Source organism: Chanodichthys erythropterus, chromosome 23 (assembly GCF_024489055.1).
Source record: "Chanodichthys erythropterus isolate Z2021 chromosome 23, ASM2448905v1, whole genome shotgun sequence".
Taxonomy (NCBI): Eukaryota; Metazoa; Chordata; class Actinopteri; order Cypriniformes; family Xenocyprididae; genus Chanodichthys; species Chanodichthys erythropterus.
Window position 1 is genome coordinate 14,474,568 of NC_090243.1, and position 10,407 is coordinate 14,484,974.

General features: G+C 37.8%; 1 long non-coding RNA gene across 3 annotated transcripts in view; it reads left to right on the forward strand.

The window, feature by feature from the left end:
- LOC137013428 (uncharacterized) overlaps window positions 1-10,407 on the forward strand; it is a 40,262-nt gene that overhangs the window by 6,407 nt on the left and 23,448 nt on the right. For all 3 annotated transcript variants that reach the window (XR_010893727.1, XR_010893728.1, XR_010893729.1), the window contains exons 2-3: window positions 2,972-3,143; window positions 9,072-9,190. This is a non-coding gene — a long non-coding RNA (uncharacterized lncRNA). The remainder of the gene's footprint in view (window positions 1-2,971; window positions 3,144-9,071; window positions 9,191-10,407) is intronic.

A 10,407-nucleotide genomic window follows, 5' to 3' on the forward strand; every position in this document is an offset into this window, starting at 1 on the left:
TATTTAAAGACACCCCATCCATCAGTACTCTCCTCTAATCACCATTCTCATGATTAAGATATTTTTAGGATATTTGAATGAATATAGGCCTACTGGATATAGAGTGAAAAGGATTCCCCATAACTGTGCTTTCACCTAAAGTAAAATGATCTAAGCAGGCCCAGTGTCCGAGAGAAAGAAAAAAATTGCACAATATCCGCTCTATTGTTTTAATTCTAGAGCAGAGCCATAATATAAAAATAGCCTTTTGTCACTTTTGGTGACTTTATACCCTTGATAATATCTGTCCTGTGCAGGATACTTTACAAAAGCCTAAACTAAGGGCAATTTCCCAGGTAGCCTACTTTTAACAAACTTGGATTATTATTTTAACTTGAAGTTTGGTTAGTACACACAATGTTCACATTATATTGACCAAATAGGTGGGATGTTCACATTTTAACCCCCTGTTGTGGTTTAACTAAGGCATTAGAACGGCTCTTTCATCACACTTGGCAGAATGCTGCCAAATTTGCATCAAACATGTTCCCATATCTCAGAAAAACAGACAGGTGCCAAACCATCTTGGCAGTACAAGGGAAGGAAAAGATGATTATTCAGCATCTGTACAGGTGCCAAGAGGCAGTAAAATCCACATTACATTGTTGTACTATACATGACACCCACACAAATAATGAAAATGCAATTTCTTCTACTCTCCACCAGAGAGCAGTCAGTCTACATAGTGGTGTGATTGTGATTTTGAGCAGGAATTACAAGCACAGACTTGATACAGCATTATTATACTTTCCACTTTAAATAGAACAGAATTCTGTAGGCAGATTATTACAGCAATCTGATTAATACAATACATTTTATTTTCATGTTGACTATCCAACAAAAACTAGTTTATGGTTCCAAGGATCCAGATCCATCATCACAATGACATGATTTTCCTGCATCTGTGTCACTCTCCACCCTCCACTTCATTAGGTCACATGTGGAAAGGATTCCATTCTCCGAGCCTTTTCCTGAGGAAATAGAGAGTGGGCTAACTTAGCTAACACATACAGGAAAAATGAAACAGGCCTGACAACAGGATTTAATATTTATTAATTACTGTGCTGAATGAACAATATGAAATTTCTAGAACTCCAGCTGCCCGAAGAGATTTATGAGTGTCAAGTTATATCTCTGGAATCAATTTTGGGGCCTCAGGAGGGAAACATTGGAAGTGGATATGTTAAATCAGGCTCAATGTTCGATTTCGCCAGTACTCACCTACATGGTCATGTAAAAAAAAAAAAAAAAAAAATTATAATACATAATTATGTTAATTAATATTATAGTTTTTCATATTTTGAATTTGTTTTTGTATTTTAAAGTTTTAGTTTAAAATTAAACTAATTGAAAATGAAAAATGTTGCTTTGTAATTGTAAGTTTTTTTATATTTTATTTCATTTCAAGTAATGAGAAAAATATTTTATGGTTTAAGTTTTAGTTAACCCATGGTGTGGATATCTTGACATGCTCAATTTTAAGACATGCTAAAGTACTTTACGGAAAATCCCCAGCCTTTGTTGGCCAAGTTAACACATCCAATTCCTATAAATCTCTGCATGTGAAGTAGATAATAGCTAACACTTTTGTCTGTTGATGCCAAAAAGAAACTGCCTTAGTTTGTTCCGTTTTCTCATCATTCATGCAGAACATGACAATCATTTTACTGACTTCAGACACACAGCAAAATATACTGTGTCATATGGCTGAATTGGTGAAATCAGAGCAGGAGGGATAAAGAAATGATCTGTCAGAAATCAATCAAGCATCTAGTGCTCCTTAGATCGTAGCCTATATATAAGTTGACATATTGACTGACACGGGAGTATTTAAAATAAGGCTATTAAATTAAATCTTATAAATTAATTAAGAATAAAAATACTTGATTAATTAAAAAAAAAAAAAATGGCTACCACAATGCCAATATGTTTTGGCTGTCAAAAAAGTTAATGCAGCAAAGCGTGACCAACTTGAACCCATTATGAAATCTGCATGGAGAAATATTTCTCTCTCACATGAAAATCCCAATTGGTGAACAGATTCCCTATTGAAATGGATTTCGCCCATGAAAATTCACGAACAGCAGTAAATGTGACTGCGCCTTAAAGGGATAGTTCACCCAAAAATGAAAATTTGCTGTTAATGTACTCATCCTCAGGCCATCCAAGATGTAGGTGACTTCTTTTCTTCAGTAGAACAGTAAAGAAGATTTATAGCTGAAACCGTGGTCCTCTGTGATTCATATAATGGAAGTCAATGGGTGCCGTCATTTTGAGATTCAAAAAAACATATCAGACAAAACAAAATGAATATCTGTGACTCCTGATGATTTCAAACACTGTTTCGGAGCTTTACGAATCGAATCAGCGACTCAGATCTGCTATCTAATGGCTAAACTGCTGAAATCACATGACTTTGGCGCTCCGAGTCACTGATTTGATTCACAAAGCTCCGAAGCAGTGTTTTGAAATCGGCCCATCACTAATACTATATTGTTGAAAAGTCCTTATTTTGTTTTTTTGGCGTGCAAAAATATTCTCGTCGCTTTATAATATTAAGGTTGAACTACTGAACTCGCATTAACTGATTTAAATATGTTTTTAGTACCTTTATGGATCTTGAGAGAGGAAATGTCATTGCTGTGAATGCAGGCCTCACTGAGCCATCAGATTTAATCAAAAATATCTTAATTTGTGTTCCAAAGATGAATGAAGGCCTTACAGGTTTAGAACGACATGAGGGTGAATAATTAATGACATTATTTTTGGGTGAACTAACCTTTTATGGTTGAAACACTGTAGTCACGTGGACTATTTTAACGATGTCTTTAGTACTTTTCTGGACATTGAATGTGGTAATTTCATTGCTTTCTATGGGAGTAAAAAAAACTCGGATTTCATCAAAAATATCTTATTTTTTTGTGTTCCGAAGGTCTTACGGGAGTGGGACGAAATGAGGGTGAGGCATTCCAGAGACTAAATATCATGTTATGTGGAGTCACTTCAACCCGTGGACAAGAAAAACGACTCACGGCAATGGTGTAAAAGTAGCCCAATTCCGCGGGAAAACCGCAGATTTGGCAACACTGGCGTAAAAGATCACTGTAAGTATGAGCAACAACAATGCTGCTTTAGTAAGAACCACTAACTAATCAAAACTAGTTCTGTTCATTCTTGAAAGCCTGAGCAACGTGACTGATTGTTTGACCAGAGAAACATTCCTCCCTTAAAGGAGAACAGGCTCAAAGTTACAGACAACCCTCTGTTTGGGTCAACTCCATCTCAGTCCAGCACTCTGAAAAAAAAAATACTGATGTGTGTGAGGGAGAAAGAGAGCAGTGGTGTATGCACTCATAGCAAGGTTATGTAATGTTCCAGAACCTTTGCATTACTCAGACCAGAGATGTCTGAGCTCTTCAGCTGAATTCCTCTTTAACAAAGCCATTCAAAATGGCTCTCATGCAACAGACTGGACTCCTTGGCAAGATGCCAGCCAGCCACCAAAAAAAATATATACAGTAGGAAGGTCTGTTTTCCTTCCAGTGGATTGACTGCCAAAGTGAACGGTGATTTCCTTTCCACCACTTTGTCTCAGATTTTGTTCACATGTGTGCTACTCTTCCCTCTCGATGTGCGAGGACATTCCTCACTGGCTGGTGATTTATCTAGAGTACTTTTATAGAAATTGAGAGCATGTCATAATCCCCAGGGCCATAAATGCCTGTGTAAATCTAAAGTTAATGCATCTGCAAATGTGTTTCCATTGCTTTCAGATGACATCCCCAACGTGTTACATCTAAAATCTTGAAAAACAATGTTACAAACAGACCCGAAATATGTTTAGCAGTCAATAGAGAACCATTTTAAGTTCTATAAAGAATTTTTACTGTCCAGTTGCTTAGAAAACCATCTATGAGCAGGAAATTTAAATAACTCAGCAACCAATACGCTGATTTAAAGAAACTATAATGTAAGATCAAGAATATTTTTAATCTCAGAAGAACCAAACAACTGAAGACTCAATTTGGCCTTCAACAAAAAATGTTCCTTAAAAAGATCTTTAAAGGTGCCATCGAATTGAAAATTGAATTTACCTTGGCATAGTTGAATAACAAGAGTTCAGTACATGGAAATGACATGCAGTGAGTCTCAAACTCCATTGTTTCCTCCTTCTTATATAAATCTCATTTGTTTAAACGACCTCCGAAGAACAGGCGAATCTCAACATAACACCGACTGTTACATAACAGTCTGGATCATTAATATGTATGACCCCAATATTTGCATATGCCAGCCTATGTTCAAGGCATTACACAAGGGCAGCCAGTATTAACGTCTGGATCTGTGCACAGCTGAATCATCAGACTAGGTAAGCAAGCAAGAACAATAGCGAAAAATGGCAGATGGAGCAATAATAACTGACATGATCCATGATATCATGATATTTTTAGTGATATTTGTAAATTGTCTTTCTAAATGTTTCGTTAGCATGTTGCTAATGTATTGTTAAATGTGGTTAAAGTTACCATCGTTTCTTTCTTCACAGAGACAAGAGCCGTCGCTATTTCTTATTATGCCTCAAAATAGGCAGTTAAAAAAATTAATTTAAAAAAAATCTATGGGGCATTTTGAGCTGCAACTTTACAGACACATTCAGGGGACACCTTAGACTTACATTACATCTTGTAAAAAAACGTTCGATGGCACCTTTAAAATCTTTGGCTATTGCACTGCAAAAAAATGAATCAATATTTTTCTCTTGTTTTCTAGTACAAATATCTAAACATTCTAAAATTGAGATTTAAAAAAAAAATGTGTACAATAAGACCAAGAAAGTGTTTAGAAAGTAAATAAGGTTAATTTATCGATTTTGTGTTCACTTAAACTGAAAGATATTTGTTTATTTAATTGTTTATTTTGATTTTTTATTAAAGGGTTGGTTCACCCAAAAATGAAAATTCGTACTCACACTCATGTCATTTCATTCCCGTAAGACTTTCGTACATCTTCAGAACACAAATAAAGATACTTTTAATGAAATCTGAGAGCTTTGTGTCCTTCCATTGACAGCTATGCAACTATCACTTTCAAGCCCCAGAAAGGTAGTAAAGACATCATTAAAGTAATCCATGTGACCCAAGTGGTTTAACCTCAATTTTATGAAAAGAAGCCAGTACGTTGTTTGCGAAAAAACATAATTTACCACTTTATTTACAAAATATTAATCTTGAATGTGCATGTTATGTTGATGCGAGAGCAGACATTGTTGCTTGAATGTGCGTTGGAGATTAATATTTTGTAAATGCAGTGGTCAATTTGTTTTCCGCAAACAAAGCACTCGTGACGCTTCATAAAACTGAAGTTAAACCACTGGAGTCACATGGATTATTTTAATGATGTCTTACTATCTTTCTAGGGCTTGAAAGAGGTAGTTACTAGGGATGTCCCGATCACGTTTTTTTGCCCTCGAGTCAGAGTCCGAGTCATTTGATTTTGAGTATCTGCCGATACCGAGTCCCGATCCGATACTTAATAGCCTACATAAAAAAGAATAAAGAAGAGTGAAAAAACAGATCCAGGAACAGTGCTTTTCAGGTTTTTCAGGTATTCAGTTTTCAAATAGAAATCAAATATAAAATATCACTGCATATTATCTTTACTGTATAAAATAAATAAAGATTAATCATTATTGAAGTTACAAAAACTATTCAGTCAAGAGCAGTGAGTGATTTCTTTGTTTTTTGTTGTTTGATTTAACATTAAATACAGGCAGCAGGAATAGTTGTTTTCCCTTTAAGACATGCACGATCCAGTACATATACTGTTCCACATGCGCTGTCTTTCTCGACTAATATACGTTCACTTAAGACATTACCGACTATGTTTGCTAGGATACTCGCTAGGACGGGCATGTTGACATAATTTTTGTATGAATGTGGCCGCCGAAGCGCAAGACCTGAAAGAGAACTCAGTATTTGCGCGCTGACTGGAATAAGCGTGTGCGCGCTTCGGATGAGCGCACACAAATCTTCTCACAGCGCGTGCGAGTTCTCTTTCGCGTCTTGTTCTTTAAGGTTTAAATCAGCAAGGCTTAAATGAGTTAGTTTAAATACAGACAGCAAAGTGTGCTGTTCAGGTCTCACCTGCGCTCGCACGCTATCAACACCCGGGTGATGACGACGTAAATGACTGAACATTAGAGCAGACGACACTCACAGTTAACAGTTTACAAAGAGTGACTGTTTTGTCCACGCTTTCTGATTATCGTTGTTGTAACGTTTTGTGCATCCATCGACTGAAACATACATTATCTGAACTCTGTCTGTTTTCCACGTTGCTATTTTAAACAAACCATATTAACCAATAGATGCGTCGTCATTCGAGATGGACCGCAGTGCAAGTGCCGTCCGTAAGTGGAGAACCGTATGGTTCGATTTTTTTACCGAGAACCGTTGCACCCCTAATACATATACAGCTATGGAAACAATTAAGAGACCACTTAACATTGATTTCTGAACTAGGAGTGGTCTCTTAATTTTTTCCATAGCTGTATATCCGAGTCCTGATCGGGAGGTAATGTCCGATTCCGATCGAGTCTGAAACCACAAGATCGGGCCCGATTTCCGATCATGTGATCGGATCTGGACATCCCTAGTAGTTACGTAGACTGTCAATGGAGGGACAGAAAGCTCTCAGATTTAATTAAAAAGATCTTTAATCGTGTTCCGAAGATGAACAAATGTCTTACAAGTTTGGAACGACATGAGGGTGAGTAATTAATGACAGAAATTTCATTTTTTGGGTGAACTATCCCTTTAAGTCTTATGAAACATTCCCCATGTGTGGTTTCCTCTGTATGAAGTCTGGGACGATTATAATTCATGTATGCTGTTGCTGTTTTCCGCCTTTTAATAGAACAAACTAGTTGACTAATTGGTTGTAAAACAGAGGAAGTCTTACCTTCTCTTTTATAAGCTGACTAAATGTGAGAAAGTTCACATCATACTGGAGAAATGTGGTCTTCATTGTTCAGAAGCTGATGTCATAAACTTGCGGCATAGTTTACAGGTAGTCCAGAAACCAGAAACGCTCTCACTTTGCCTTTGTCTGCTCGGGCTTCAGTACATATGAAAATTAGGAATTCATAAAGATAACATATGATTCTCAACTCAAATCCAGCTGTTTTAGATTAACAGGAGGTACTATAACAGAAACTCCTTTTAATTAATAAAGAAAACCGTTGGCATTCCAACACACAGCATGATTTTCCTTCTATCTGCTGAGAAAAGATCCCTCCCTTTCAGAGATGGATATCTGCGGGATAAATTGAGATGGCTAGAGGCCACTGGTTTGGATTTGAAAGCAGAATCAATACTGAACTCTTCGTTCTGAAAACCGTAGAGTCTGAGCGGCCAGGGAATGTGAGCGTTCTGCTAAAAAAAATATCCACAGGCATGTGAGGAAGTCTCAGATGTCACGGACACATGGTTTCAGCTTGTATCCAGGGAAATTTAAACTGGGAGAGAGCTGCTGTAAACCGTCTGTGGTTCTCATTAAAGCCCACTTCTCAATCGTTCACCTATAATAATGATCGTAATAATGTGTAATATACATTTAAATTGATGAAATGGTTTGCTTAAAAGAAAACTGAGGCAATTTGTGCCTCAGTTCTCAATCTGTGCAATCTGTGAAAACACAGACAACATTTTAATGCATTCCTAGAGCAAACGCAGCCAGATTTTTAGAAAAACGGCCAGCTTTTGATCAGCTTTTTTGCTTGAACCCATTTCATATTGGCCTGGAGAGTCGCACAAACAAACAATCTTCGCCCACGTATTCTCACTGATCTTTCATCAGGCCTGTTTTCTCACCAGCGAGGAGTGAATTCCATGGTGATCAGCAGTCACAATTCCTCCAAGCGTGCATCAGTATATCTTTGTTCTTCATCCTCTCCCCCCTCTGTTCATTCCAGGCTGGTTGCAGTGAGGCTCAGCCTGAGGAACTGGGGTGATCTGCTAATGAACTCCAGGCTGTATCCACTTCTTTTATTCTTTATTGTTTTTGGGTCCACAACACGCCTCTCTGTTAGCTAGCCACCTTTATTATATTTATTTTTTTGGGACATAAAAACAATAGACAGCTACCTTTATCTCTGTGAAGCATTACATTCAGCAAAGCTCATATCTTACATTACCTTTGCATCACATTTTTAGTGAATTTAGAATCATATACTATATTTTGATATTTTCAATATGCTAGTGTTTTGGTTTGCTATGCAGGGTGTTCTGACACATTACTATCTGGTTGCAAAAATGTTCTGAATGGTTTTTATTGTGTTGCTATACAGATGCTATGGTGTTCGGAATATTCGTACTCACCCTCATGCCGTTCCAAACCTGTAAGACATTCGTTCATCTTCGGAACACAAATGAAGATCTTTTTTAGGAAATCTGAGAACTTTCTTTCCCTCTATTGACAGCCTACGCAACTACCACTTTCAAGCCCCAGTAAGGTAGTAAAGACATCATAAAAGTAATCCATGTGACTCCAGTGTTTTAGCCTCAATTTCATGAAGCGACATGAGTGCTTTGTTTGCACAAAAAAATATATTTATTACTTTATTTACAAAATATTAATGTCCAATACACGTTCATGAAAGCACCACGAGACGCATGTGTGTTGCATTGACGTGAGAGTAGACGTTGCGTGAACACGCTTTGGAGATTAAAGGTAGAGTAGGCAATTTCGGAGTGGCTAGCAATAGCAAGCTAGCTATGAAAGCCACGCCTCCTTCAACACACATGAACGCACACAGCAGAGTTTGCAAAGCATCACAGGACGAGAGTACAGGGAGTTTAAAGGGGACATATCATAAAAATCTGACTTTTTCCATGTTTAAGTGCTATAATCGTGTCCTCGGTGCATCTACCAAATTAGAAAATGTGAAAAAGGACAACCCAGTAACTTTGTTTTGGTAAGCCTTTCTCTGCAAGCATGTCAAAAAATGAGCCCGCCGCCATTTTGTTTTGCAGGCAACAACGGTGTACCAGTAAGACTGGTCCTTGAGTGCAGCTATGCTACACAGTTTAGCTACAACCCTGATCAATCACATTTGAATGTCTTCGGGATTACTAAAGGTACACGAAGGAAGGTGAGTTGAGTCGGTGCAAAACATCCACAAATTACATGCCACACCTAAGTGATCTGATATGCTGCATCACAAACAGTTTGTAATGATCCATTTTGAGTTATATTTGCTGTGTGAGCTTCTTCTGTATTATTTATGCCTCAGTGTGTTGGAATCGCGAGCTTGGGGGCGGGGAGCATGAGCTCATTTGCATTTAAAGGTACACACACCAAATCAGCAAATTTTTTCTCCCACCCAAAAATAGGCAGTTAAAACATGGTATAATTAAAAAATCCATGGGGTATTTTGAGCTGAAACTTCAAAGACACATTCTGGGGACACCTGAGACTTATCTTACATCTTGTAAAAAGGGGCATAATAGGTCACCTTTAATATTTTGTAATACTTTAATGATGTCCTTACCTTTCTGGGGCTTGAAAGTGGTAGTTGCATAGGCTGCCGAAGGAGGGACAGAAAGCTCTCAGATTTCATTAAAAAGATCTTCATTTGTGTTCTGAATATGATCGAATGACTTACAGGTGAGGGTGATTAATTAATGACAGAAATTTCATTTTTGGGTGAACTAACCCTTTAATACTTAGTTTGTTTGAGCAATAATAATAGTGACGCTTGCCTTTGCAAACAACACTAACTAACTCATGGCACACTCTGAAACTTTGGCACAGTGATGAAGACTGCACATAGTTTTTGCCCCAGGCTCCTCAAGAGCCAACAGGGTGGCATAGTTATCAGCGTGACGCAGCATACAAAAGCTGCAGCACCAGTTAAGTTCCCGTCTGCCTTTAAAGGCTTTCTGTGGTTGCTGCGGTAACAGTCATTTTCAGACCTTCTCTATAATTGAGTCTTGCGTTTTTGTCCCGGATTCCACAGCCAGCACAAAGCGCTGATTATGCCGGAGTAACTTAGTCGGGAGGGGCAGGGGGCAGCACTTGAGTGAATGCCATTGCTTTCTCATGAAACCGATTGGTTGCTCGGTCACTGTCCTGTACGCACGGTTATACTTTTATGTGGTCATCCCCTCATGTGGACTGAATTACTTACACAATAGCAGTTTAACAAAGTTCACCGACACCCAGATTTAGCACTAACACGTTACTTAAATTAGTAGACTCAGTTCTTTATTTGTGACCGCAACCACGAGTGCTTTTTTGAAGCAATTACTACATATTGAAGACTACATATTCATTGGCCCGAATCACTATGGAAACAGAATAATGTTT